Genomic DNA, 5,520 nt, shown 5'->3' on the forward strand with positions numbered 1-5,520 from the left:
CACAAAATCCCGGTTATTCACACTCTCACTCCTTATATATGCTCACAACAGCCCGGTTGTCTCCTCTAAAGACGTGAGTCTCAGCGTCACTTGAACATTAGTCAGCTCCTTCCACTTTCCCTGAGCATTTTCAGCACATGAGGGCCCTGGCAGGATGTTGAGGCTGCACAGGGGAATAGGAGCTGAGCTCAAACAGCCCAGAGCCAGGGGCGGGGGGCGGCGCAGAAACACACTCGTCTTCTGCACTGACCAACTGCGGGAGTGGTTCACAGCCCCACTCCCAGCACCGTGTGGTGACCTGCAATTTAGAGGATACCAACATCCAGGCCAGACCAGAGTGGGAAGCAAAAGGGGGTGCAGGGCTCTACTAATCCAGAAAAACACTTAGGGATCAGAGGCCAGGAGCCAGAAATCTAGGAGCAGTGAGCCAAGAGCCAATGCAGGCAGGGAGAGGGCAGATCACTGCGTCCACAGAACTGGCTGTGGTTCACCTTTGTTCTTACGTGCGGTCATTAGTGGGGTGGGTAAGCCAGCAAAGCTTCAAGGGCCCGGGGTTGGGCTGACACCCACCCCCCAGGTCTGAATCATAGCTTAACCATTTCATGACCAATGTCACTGCACTGCTCTGTGGGCAAGCATTCAGGATTTCAGTCTTGTCATCAGAACAGTGAATTGCATCAGTCAGGGGTCCAACAAGAAACAGATGGCACAATCAAACCCAGTAACTTTCAAGAGTTTCCTTGAGGGATTGTTTTTAAAAGGTATGGGCATGATTGGGGCGCCTGGGTGGCTCAGTTGGTTAGGCGTCCGACTCCTGATTTCGGTTCAGGTCATGATCTCAGGGTCATGCGATCGAGCCCCACATCAGGCTCCACACTGGGCATGGAGCCTGCTTGAGATTCTCTCTCCTCTCCCTCTGCCCCTCCCCCTGCTCGTGCTTCCTCTCTTTCTCTCTCTCTCTCTCAAAAGAAAAAAAATCGCAGGGTATGGGCATAATTAAGGAAACCCACAAGGACCACTTCAGCGCCCTGGGGCTAGTGACAGGGCTGCCACAGACAGGGACCACATTGGAGCTGCAAGGATGCATTCGACCCGGTGACCAAATAAATCCCCCAACTTCACTTTCGCATCTCCTGCTCACTGGCCAGTGGCTCCCACCGACCCAGCCCAACCAGAATCCGGAGGGCAAGGGACCCCAGTGAGGCAGTCGGTAGGACTCGGCCTCCCGGGGCACAGAGCAGGGTGGAGAGTTGATCCAAGGGGCAAGGGGACCATATTCAGCTTGGCAGTCAGAACAGCACCTACTCCTAGGATGGTTGTAGAGATGAAAGGAGACACTGTAGGTAACACAGCAGTACGGTGCTAATGTATCCAGTAAATATCCAGACACCAGCATGCTCGCTGCCCAGGCCACAGCACAGGTCAGACCTAGCTCGGACTGGATGATTGTAAAGGTCTCAGGGAAGGGTGATGTCTCCTACTTGCTGCCAGACATCCCAGCATCTTCCAGGATGGTTTCAGCTGCCTGGTCACCAGTGGCTTGGAGGTCAGAGCACCCGGAGGATGTCATCGGCTATCCCAGCACAACTGATCTTCTCCAGGCTGTGGACGAGGACCGTGGATGATGGAATGTCCCCGCTCTGTGTGTCCCACCTGTGGCCTGAGAGCTGTTCTGAGCGGGGCAGCTCACTCTTCCCATCCAGGATGTGTTCACCATCCAGAGTCCCCAGCACACCAGGCTGTCACCACAAGGTGGCTCTCATGTCCCCCGGCCTTCTCTTCTCGGGGCCCACACTTCTGTCTCCTCCTTCCCCATGGCATGAGGATTCACTTGCAAGCGTCCTTCCATCACGGATAGGATAGATTTAGATTTCAGATACACAGCCCTCACAGCCCCACCTACTGCAGGAAGCTGCCCCACCACGCAGCCCAAGGTAAACATTGTCTCGTATTCACCACCCAGGTCCAAGCCTCCTATTACAGATTGAATGTTTGTGTCCTCCCAAAATTCATACATTGAAATCCTAATTTCCAATGTGATGGCATCGGGAAGTGGGACCCTTTCAAGATGGAGCCCTCAAGAATGGGATGAGTGCCCTTAGAAGAAGAGACACACGAGGGATGAGCTTTCTCTCTTCACCATGTAAGACACCATGAGAAGCCAGCCCTGCGGAAACTGGGAAGAGGGTCCTGACCAAGAACCCAACCATGCCGGCACCCCGATCTTAGACTTGCAGCCTCCAGAACTGCGAGAAGTAAATTTCCATGGTCTGCTCCCCGCCCCCAGTCCGCGGTATTCTGTTCTAGCAGCCTGAGCTAAAACAACCACATCATCTCACCCCTGGATTACTACAACAAGGCCCCTGCTTCCTGCCCTCACCCTGGGGAAGCAGAAGAATGGGAAGGGGAGGGAGCAGGATGGAGCGACAAGACATGTGGCAGGGCGCAGTGTCCATTCAACAAAGATGGTCCTTGAAAGGAGTCCCTGACCCCCGCTTGGCTCAGTCCCTGCCTGGGGCCACCCCACAGCTGCAGCAGACCCAAGAGAGCTAGCAGCTGGAGGCTGTCAGCTGCCCAGACTCCCGCAGCGGGGCAACAAGACCTGCCATGAAGGGGGAGGGCTGCATTCGCCACTCACGCCCTCAGTCTACTCTCCGCACCACAGTCCTGGTGAGCCTGTAAAACCCAAGTCAGGCCATGTTGCTCCCCTGCCCAAACCTCCTGAGACACCTCAGAGGGGCTTTGAGGGGCCTCTAAGATCTGCCCCACCCCACACCTTCCATGTTCTCCAGCATGCTTCTTTTGCTCACCTCACTCCAGCCACACTGACCTCCTTGCTGTCCCTCAAGCAGGAAACACCAGGCACGCTCCTGTCTCAGGGCCTTTGCACTCTCCGTTCCCTCCTCCAACAGGCTCTTTCCCCCCAGAGAGCCACAGGGCTCCCTCCCTTCCCTCACGTTATGCATCAGATGTCAGCCCCTTAGTGAGAGTATCTCCTCTCTTCTATTCAACATCAAAACGGCACCCCCTGCACCCTCCACCCTCCCTCCCTCCCTGCTTTCCACATAGCATTTATCACCATCGAGCAGGTTCTGTGTTCTGTCTCCCCATAGCTAGAGTATAAAATCCACAAGGACAGGGACATTGGTTGTCATCCCCTGGATGGTCTCCAGTGTCTAAGACAGTGCCACAGCACCCAGTGGGTGCTCAGTTCAAATTTGTTGAATTAGTAAATTCATATATGGGCCTGGTGCCCTGCTAGGTGCTGGGGATGTAAGCAAGACCCAGCTGCCTGCCCTCAAGGGGGCCCGCAGTCTAATGGGGCAGGATGGGAGGGGGTAGACACAGGTAAATGATGCACCTAGGGCAGGAGGAGGGGAAATGGGGAGTTGTTTAACTGGTACAGAGTTTCAGATTTGCAAGATGAAAAAGCTCTGGAGGGGCGCCTGGGTGGCTCAGTCGTTAAGCGTCTGCCTTCGGCTCAGGTCATGATCCCAGGGTCCTGGGATCGAGCCCCACATTGGGCTCCCTGCTCAGTGGGAAGCCTGCTTCTCCCTCTCCCACTCCCCCTGCTTGTGTTCCCTCTCTTGCTGTGTCTCCCTCTGTCAAATAAATAAACAAAATCTTCAAAAAAAAAAAAAAAAGGAAAGGAAAGGAAAAGTTCTGGAGTTCTGTCCCTCAGCAGTGGGAATGTACTTAACACTACTAATGGTACATTTTTAAATGGTTAAGACAGTAAATTCTATGTTACATGTTTTTTGGTAAAAAAAAAAAAAAAAAAAAAAAAAAATTAAGGAAAGAATTTTAAAAAACAACAACAACAAATTCCCAAAATAAAACAATGTACCCAGGAGCAGTACCTGAGCCGCTGACAGCACAAAGGCTCACCTAAGCCGGTGGAGGCAGAGGCCGGCAAGGGGACTTGTGGGAGAAGGTGACATAGAGCAAAATCCTGGAAGACTCCCAGGTTCAGCCTGTGAGGGTGCTCCAGGCAGAGGGAACATGCAGACACAGGCAGAGTGCATGGAGAACCACAGTAATGAGGGCAGCTGAATCAGAGAGTGAAATGGGGAGAGGGATGAGGCTGGAGAAGGCAATGGGGAGCCACAGAAGGGTTCTAAGCAAGGCAGTGTGCAGTCAGATCTCTGGGGAAAGGTGGAGGCTGGAGGCCAGGAGACCAGCTAGGAGGCCATTGAGACAGTGGCCCATAAACAGGATCAGAGCAGTGGGAAGAGAGGGAGGTGTGGGGTTCCAGGGATGTCTCCCAGGTGGAGTGGCCAGGTTGTGGGGATTGTCTTGGCTGATTCTGCTCTGCTTTTCCTTAGAAAGGGGCCTGGTCATTCAAACCCTGATCCCCAGAGCCCCTGAGGAAGGGCTGAGAATAGGGTGAGGGGCCTTGCTGTCTCTACCTGCTCCTCCCTCGTTCCAGTAGATGGGATCAGAAAGGCTTGGGAGAGCCTGGGCCCAGCAGCAGGAGGGGAACTCTGGGAGCCTAGGCTGTCTTGGGGGCGTGCTAAGAAGCCGCCTCCAGGGACCTCCGTTCTCATGCCCTCAGGGGTCAGAACTAAGTGGGCGCAGTTGTCAGCTTTGGAAATCCAGGAGGCTCTGCTCAGCCTGGCCCTGAGGGACCGGCCTGGAAGAAGAAGCCAGTTCAGCCTGATCCTGAAGTTTTGAGGTCTGAGCCAAGCCCACCACACTTGCTGCCCCGAAAGTCTCCCTACTAGGGCTGAAGGCAGGATCCTCAGGGCCCCAGCCCTGCGGCACTGGGAGTCCAAGGACTGAATCCTGTTGTGGAAAAACAAGGACCTTTCTGCCACCTGCCCCAGGTCTCAGCCCCCACCTCCCACATTCCCTTTCCTTAGCTGCCCCGTCCCCTCAGTGCTCCACCCCTGAGCTTCCTTCCCCTCAGCCCTGTCTGCCCCCGCCAAGACCAACCCACAGACCCCTTTTGGCCACAACTGTTTTGCCATGTTTTGAGCCACCACTCACTTGAAAACTCACTGTGTACCAGTATTATGCTATGTGCTGATTGGATCTCCTATCAACCCTATACAATAGGAACCATTACTATCCCCATTCTACAGAGGAAAAAACTGAGGCACAGGAGTCAACAGCAAAGTCTCAACTTCGAGGCTCTTCTGCCTCTGCCCAGCAAAGTCTCAGCACCCTGGGGCAGCAGCCAAGGTCTTTGCAACCCTTGGCCTTTGCTCATGTTGCTCCTTCAGACTAGAACGATCCCCCCAGCCCTCTCAACCGGCTAATTGAGTCTCCTCCAGGAAGTGCTCTTAACCAAGTCCACTCTGAGTCACCCTGTAGTTCTCAGGAAAACCTTGCATATTCACAACTTTACCCTTACCCAAGGGCTGAGATGCTCAGTTCCTGCCTCCTGTACCAGCCAGTGTGAGCGGAGGCCAGAGACCACACCTGGCTGGTTTATGGTCAAGTCCCCGGCTCCACTTAGAATGCCTGCTACACAGCAGACCCCCATCAATGTTCATCCACAGGATGATGCCTGAGTGA

This window comes from Neomonachus schauinslandi, chromosome 4 (genome assembly GCF_002201575.2).
Source record: "Neomonachus schauinslandi chromosome 4, ASM220157v2, whole genome shotgun sequence".
NCBI lineage: Eukaryota > Metazoa > Chordata > Mammalia > Carnivora > Phocidae > Neomonachus > Neomonachus schauinslandi.